This window comes from Sapajus apella, unplaced genomic scaffold (genome assembly GCF_009761245.1).
Source record: "Sapajus apella isolate SASKATOON/1434 unplaced genomic scaffold, GSC_monkey_1.0 scaffold13, whole genome shotgun sequence".
Classification (NCBI taxonomy): domain Eukaryota; kingdom Metazoa; phylum Chordata; class Mammalia; order Primates; family Cebidae; genus Sapajus; species Sapajus apella.
In genome coordinates, this window is record NW_022436953.1 from 18,207,071 (window position 1) to 18,214,965 (window position 7,895).

At 39.9% G+C, this 7,895-nt stretch overlaps 1 long non-coding RNA gene across 1 annotated transcript in view; it reads right to left on the bottom strand.

The window, feature by feature from the left end:
• Positions 1-1,808: 1,808 nt before the first annotated feature.
• Positions 1,809-7,895, bottom strand: part of LOC116553696 — a 20,382-nt gene continuing 14,295 nt past the window's right edge. The window contains exon 3 of the long non-coding RNA XR_004269872.1: positions 1,809-1,986. This is a non-coding gene — a long non-coding RNA (uncharacterized LOC116553696). The remainder of the gene's footprint in view (positions 1,987-7,895) is intronic.

The following is a 7,895-nucleotide window of genomic DNA, read 5'->3' on the forward strand; positions in this document are numbered from 1 at the left end:
TATAAAAAAACTTTCTTTTAAGAATTATTTCAATGACATTTCTTACTTTTCAAACACTAAATTAACATTAAAGAGTATTCTAAATAAACAAGAAGTAGCTTATAAAATCCTACCATGTAATAAATGCTAATATTTTTCATTCTAACCTGGAAAAATTGTATATATAGGCTCATAGCAGTTTGCAGAAAAACTCAATATGGAAAAGGAAAATTATTCAACTTAGTAGACAGACTACTTGAAAGAAGTTAGTATAACAGACTGTATGATTAATAGTTCTAACTTGAGCTACCTTAACCATAAACATGAAATTGTATGCTGGGCATGGTAGCTCACACCTGTAATCCCAACATTTTGGGAAGCCGACGTGGGTGGATCACCTGAGGTCAGCAGTTCGAGACCAGCCTGGGTGACATGGTAAAAACCCATCTCTACACAAAATACAAAAAATTAGCTGGAGGAAGTGGCAAGTGACTGTGGTCCCAGTTACTTGGGAGCCTGAGGTGGGAGGATTGCTTGAGCCCTGGAGGTCAAGGCTGCAGTGAGCCAAAATTGTGCCACTGCACTCCATCCTGGGTGACAGAGGGAGACCTTGTCTCAAAAACAAACAACAACAACAACAAAAAACACCCACCACCACCACCAACAACAAACTGTAAAGGAGAACTTTAAAAAGGGCTGAAAATCCTAAAATGGCTAAATCAAGAAATGAACCAGAAAGTGATAAGAGCAATCACATTATATAATAAGCTAGGGCTATGAATAATAAAAATTATAAACGTTGATTTGTTACTTGAAAAATAATGGAGAAAGTATTTTAAAAGTACTAAAATATTGAAAAATTAAGCTTTAAGAGTGACCTACAAAGAGTTAGAAAGAAATTAATGTAAACATAAAATTCCCTCAATGAAACATGAAGGTGTTGGTTTGAGTTGATTTGTGATATTAAATATATTCATCAGAATACTAAGCCTCTCTATAATTTGTAGCCATTGACTATCTGACCATTCCCTAATATGCTGCTATGGAGATAAAATCAGAACCAGTCAACAAAAACTTCACAGGAATCCCCAAAAGCTGTTAAAAGTATTGCATCCAATTTTAGACGCTACGAGAGAGAGAGAGAAAGGAGAGAACTATAAACTTTATACATACATTTAAATTAATAAATTAAAAGAAAAAGATGTGGTCAATGTTTAAGTTTATTGAACAGGTCATCTTTTAGCAGACTATGTGACTCATATGATTGAAATCCCTTAATGGCACCACTGTGCTCTTAAAAAAATCCAATCTCTTGCCATAGCCAATCAGACCTCCACTGGGAAAGCTCCTACCTACTTACCTGTTCTCATCTCACCTTCAGTCAGACATGATGGCTCCTTTATGTTCCAAAATGTCCACTTCTGCCCATTTTGGCTTTGAGTTATGCTCTTTTGATAGCCCCTCTGCCTGGAAGAGTCTTCCTTCACTTCTCACAACTATCTTCTCATCTTTCAGGTTTTTGTTCAAACATTATCTCATCAGCGTGGCTCTGCATGATCACTCTATGTAAGACTTTCCTTCCTCAGTACGTTAGTCTGTTTCGCGTTGCTGTAAAGGAATACCTGAGACTAGGTAATTTATTTAAAACCAAAGAGTTTTATTTGGCTCAGAGTTCTGCAGGCTGTACAAGCATGGCACCAATATCTGCTTGGCTTCTGGTGAGGCCTCAGGAAACTTACAGTCATGGTGGAAGATGAAGGAGTAGCAGGTACGTCAAATGATGACAGAGGGAACAATAGAGAGAAAGATGGGAGGTCCCAAATTCTTTTTAAACCACCAGTTGTCTTGTGAACTAATAGAGTGAAAACTCACTCATTACACAAGAATGGTAGCAAGCCCTTCATGAAGGATCCAACCCCATGACTCCAACACCTCCCACTAGGCTCCACCGCCAACACTGGGGCTCACACTTCAACAGGAGATGTGGAGAAGACAAACATCCAAACGCTATACCCAGTTACCCTCCAATTATCCTATTCGTTTCTTTTTAAAAGTCCAAAACCTGTCACTACTGGGAACTATTAGGTTTTATTGTACCTTCACTTCTTTATTATCCATCTTCCTCACCAGAATGTAAGTTCCATGAGAGTTAAAATTATACTTTAAACCTAGTGCCTCTTCCTGACCTGAGTAGCTACTAAATAAATATTTGTTGAATGAATCAAAGGATATATTTATCTTTGAAAACAGACTCTTCCTTAATTTAAAAAATATCTACTTGACTTCATCTTTTAGTAATGTCATAATAAAGTTTTGCAGTGGAGTCTTTTGAGAACACATTTTCTGCCAGTCATTTTTACCCCATGTCCAAATGAATGGAAGATTTCTTTTCCACTAGAAAAACATCCCCCCACCTAGTGGAAAAGTACTTGACTCCAGAATGCACTGACTGCAGGGATTTGGAAGGATCTATAATAGGCTGTCTATGAAGAGTCCATGTAAGAATGACTCATCTTACAAGAGTTGTCATTGAAGACAAATCTGTGAGGGCGTAGGTACATGGATCAGCATAAATCAGCCAGTAGCCCATCTGGGAATTGTGTTTGCTTGTATACATCAATAACTTCTTTGGGAGGCTTGGTTTCAAAGGATATTTTACAGACAACAGTATTAATCCTTAGAATTAGCACAGAGGAAGAGATGAAAGGAGCCCCATTACTTTTGCAACCTGGGTGCCCCAGGCAACCTCTCCGACTTTTTTTTCACTTTCCACTGAGCTCTCGTCCTTGAAGAAAAGCTAATTAGAAGTTAGAAAGAGGTTAAAGTTACCCCAAAGTCAGAATTTCAAAGAATTGAGAAAACTTTTTCAAGCTTGGCAATAAGAAATGGTTTTGATAGCCCTTAAGGTGACCTCAAGTTCACCTTCAAGGAAGATTCTGAGAAAACTGGGGTAAGCCTCAGTCTATTTTTACTCAATGAACTGAAAGATAAAGGGAAAGAACATAGACATTCTGTTGCCTGTCCTGGGTAAATCAATAAGGAAACTGCTCTTTTTTGAAGGCTTATATGGGCTTAATGATCCTCAGATCCTGAGTTGAGAATTTAAAATATATATGTATATAATTGTTGCATAGCCCATTCCAAAGTGCCAGTTGCAAATAAAAGATTCATTGAAAATGCATGTGGAATGCTGACTATAAATTATCGCACATATTATCATCATCTAGTCAAATATTTATCTTTTCTGGGGACTATATGCCCATGGGGATTGGTAATGAGATATTGAGCCTTTTGCCATTAATATTCTGTCTCAAATTGAGCCTGGCTTTACAGAGGAAAAAAATTGTTGTCATCTCAGTTTTCACTGCCTGCTCTTTGTGAAGAGCCAGGAGAATACTGTCAGAATTGGCTCTAGGGAAAACTGCAAAGTCGAGGTTGGTATTCACTCTTCCTTATTCCTGTTTGTCGCCCCTCATCCTGAGTTTCTCGTTTCCTCAGGGTCTTCCTGTTATCCTCCCACTTTCCTGAGGGTTTGCAGTATACTGTCGCAGTGAGGCAGTCCTCTTTGCTGGGACCTCTACCTTCCTCTCCTCTGTTTGTGACTGCACTGTGTCCTTAAGCCTTAGAAATGAAGTCGCCTTCAGAGAGTTAAATTCTAAATGAATTCCTAATGGATCCGAGCAGAGATTAGCAAGTACCTTAAAGCAGTCAAGGGGCTCCACAGACCATAAGAATGGACAGTAACCAGGTTGAATAAATAATATGTATCTAACAAAAAAGGGCAGGGGAGGATTTGGTCAGCCAAGGAGGTAAAAATCACTTGTCAGAGACAAGATTAGCAGCCTTCATCTAAGCACTGAGCAAAGGTGGAGCCCCTCCTGTCTTCTCATTGTAGTCCTGAGTGGATACTCCCAAATGTCCACGTTGTAAAATTCCTGCCTCCCATTCCCCCACCTCCAGCTTCTTCCATTCTCTCCAAGCAACTGTTTGATCATTTGACTTCCCAAGTAGCTTGCCTACATGGGAAAAAATGCAACAACCAAGCAAACACAAACATTTTGCATGTCTAATAATCATGTTTCATATGGAAAATTTACAAGCAAGTACCCTGATTATATGACCGTGTGGGATGAGCTACACGGATCCTTCACCTCTAGGATTCTATGAAGTTTCTGAGACTACCAGGCTAGTGTAGGAGTATCCAAATGGGACCAGTCCACTGTGGTCCACTGTGGGTTGTGTGTGGAGAAATTGTAGAGATGTCACAGGGTCTGTAATGAAAAGAAATGCAAATTTCAAACTGTTATGGGTTGAATTGCATCCCCCCAATAAAAACATTAAAGCCTTAGCCTCCCAGTACCACAAAATATGACCTTATTTGGAAATAGAATCATTGCAGAAGTAATTAATTAGGTGAAAATAAAGTCATATTGAAAAAGAGTGGAATCTTAATCTAATACAACCGGTGTTTTTACAAGGAGAGGGAAATCTGGACATAGATACAGAGGGAAGACTGCCATGTGAAGTCAAGGGCCAGACTGAGTGATGCTGCCTCCAGCCAAGGAATACCTGGGCTACCAGAAACTACAAGAGGCAATGACAGCTTTTTTCTTAGAGACTTTAGAGGGAGGGTGGTCTTTACAACACCTTGTTTTGAGGCAGCTAACCAGCAGAGCAAATTTCTGTTGTGTAAAGCCACCCAATTTATGGTGATTTGTTATGGCAACCCTAGGAAATGAATACCCACAGGTAAGGCGATAAGGCACTTGATGGCCTCACAAGCCTGCACTGTATGACATGAAGTGTTGCAGGAGAGAACAGTCTGTCAGACCTTGGGCTCAGTCCAAAAGGGAAGGGGAAGGATATGGGAATTTCAGATGGAAAGTTGCTGAAGTCTTGCCTTAGTCTGTACCTTAGGCTGGGTAAATTATGAGCATTTTTATGCATATTTATCCAATTTTCTGTATTTTTATCTCATTTATTTTTAAGAGGTTCCCAGTCTCTCTGCCCCTTATTTCTCAGAGTTGTAGGAGATGAAATCTTCTTGGCTTCTGTTAACTCCAGGGTCCTTTGCTACACATAAAGCCGCATGAAGGCTTTACTGCTCACAGTGCTGAAGGCTGCGCAGTCCAAGATCAAGGTGCCAGCAGGTTGAGTATCTGGTGAGAGCCCATTCCTCCATAGATGGTTACCTCTCTGTGTCCTCACATGGCAAAAGGCAAGCAGCCTTCCTCAAGCCTCTTTTATAAGGGCACTAATCCCACTCATAAGGACTCTGCCCTCATGACCTAATTATCTCCCAAAGCCTCCACCTCTTAATACCATCACCTTGGGGGTTCAGTTTCAACATATGACTTTTGGGGTGACACAAACATTCAGGCCATACTAAGTCCCCTCTCAGAAATAAAGTTTCAAGGCACAGAACCCATCTGGGCCTCTGTTTAGCATGATTGAATAAAAGAAAGGAACCAGGAATTGGAATTTTTAAAGTTTTTACTATCTTTCTGGCTGGGGATGGTGGCTCACATCTATAATCCCAGCACTTTGGGAGGCCAACTTGGGTGGATCACCTGAGGTCAGGAGTTCAAGACCAGCATGGCCAACATGGCGAAATTCCATTTCTACTAAAAATATGACAATTAGCCTGGCATGGGAGCATGCACCTGTAATCCCCACTACTTGAGAGGCTGAGGCAGGAGAATTGCTTGAACCCAGGAGGTGGAGATTACAGTGAGCCAAGATCAAGCCACTGCATTCCAGCCTGGGCAAGAAGAGCAAAACTCTATCTCAAAAATAAATAAATAAAATAAAAGTTTTTATTATCTTTCTGTTTTCCTTTTGTGATTAGCAGTGAAACCCTGAAAAGTAGCATAGGTAGCAAGAAAGTGGAGTCAAAAGGGGCTGCAGTCTTGAGTTAGGTAACTGGGAAGATGATTGTACCACATAGCCTGGTTTTGGGAAGAAGATTCCCAAAGAAGTGAGATCGTGGACATAGGAAGATAAAACTGGATATTGGTCCCATAGTCTTCCCGTGGCCAGTATCCTTAGAGGGGGTTCCTGGGAAACTGCTTGAAGATCTCCACTTCAGTGGTCTCCTGAACAATCTTTTCTTCACTTCCCGAGTCTTACTTATGTCTGGAAATTATGTAACTACTCCCTGCATTACTCAAGCCGGAAATCGAGGCGTCATCCTTGATTCCTCCCTTTCCTTCACTCTCTTATCCCTCATATCAGGGAATCCCACAGAGCTTACCTCCAAATAAATGTCCTTTACTTGCCATCTCCACAATTCCACTTTAGTCCAACCTTGTACCATCCCTTGCCTGGAGTCCACAACCTTCTAATTGGTCTTCTCACTTCCACTCTTCCTCCTTTAATTGTTCCTTCACACAACAGCAAAAGTGATCTTTTTAAAACAGTGATCTGATAACTCCCCAGCTTAAAATCATCCATTTCAATGAGAATGAAACTCTTAACTTTTTGTAATGGCTTACAAAGCATTTTACTATTGAGTCCTGCCTCTCTCCACTGTCTCCACAGTGCTAGCCGTGTTGTTCCTTCAGTTTCTTTACCCGAAACTCTTCCCACCACAGGGCCTTTGTACATACAGTTTCTTTTGACTGTAATATTCTACCCACAGTAGCATGGCTAGCTAATCCCTGTTCTCAGTTTCAGCTTAAATGTCACCTCAGAGAGGCCTTCCTTGGTTACTGTCATTAGTAGACATGAGTGCTTGTCTATTAATCTTTATCTCAGCACCTGATTTGTTTCTTCATAGTAAATATTTAACTTGCAATTACTTGATCTCTCTCTCTTATCTCTGTCAATATGTAAGTTCCATAGATGTAGGAACCATAATTTTCTTTTCTAGCACTGTATCCCGGGCATATAGCACAGAACCATAGTAAGTATCCAATAAGTATTGCTCAAATGAATGAATATTTAGTGTAGGCACAACTGAACAAGGGCCCAGAACTAAAAGTTGGGGGGCCAGGGAGTAGGATGGGGTGGGAGGATGGTGCGAATGATTTGGTGGGGATAGGATTTTCTAAAATGTACATGAAGAATAATTTCATTCAGTATGACTATTTGCAATCTAAAATGCTGAAAAAAGTATTATTGGTACATGTTTATCGGGGCATTACTGACAATAGCAAAAAAATTAAATGATCTCTTGGCTATAAGTGGAGAAAATGTAAATTTGTGAAGACACTACTAGTCACAATATCGAACTTTAAAAACTTTCTCTTTTTTTTTTTTTTTTTGGAGTTTCGCTCTTGTTGACCAGACCAGAGAGTAATGGCAAGATCTTGGCTCACCGCAATCTCTGCCTTCCAGGTTCAAGCGATTCTCCTGCCTTAACCTCCCAAGTAACTGGAATTACAGGCATGTGACACCATGCCTGGTATTTTCATTAGAGACATGTTGGTCAGGCTGGTCTCAAACTTCTGACCTCAGGTGATCCACCTGCTTCAGCCTCCCAAAGTGCTAGGATTACAGGCATGACCCACTGCACCTTGCCAGAACTTTAAAAACTTTCAACAAAGCTATGTAGAAGCAAATCTCAGTGTGGTCTTTATCTGTTACCTTATTTTGTCATATAAAATGCCAAGTGTTTTTGCACATGTGCCTAGGGTTTCTTTATCTCTTTCTTTCTCTCATTCTCCTTCTCTTTCTGTCTTCTCTTTCTTTCTTTCTTTCTTTCTCTCTCTCTCCTTCCTTCCTTCTCTTTCTTTCTTTCTTTCTTTCTTTCTTTTCTTTCTTTCTTTCTTTCTTTTTTTCTTTCTTTCTTTCTTTCTTTCTTCTTTCTTTCTTTCTTTCTTTCTTTCTTTCTTTCTTTCTTTCTTTCTTTCTCTCTCTCTCTCTTTCTCTTTCTTTCTTTCTTTCTTTCTTTCTTTCTTTCTTTCTTTCTTTCT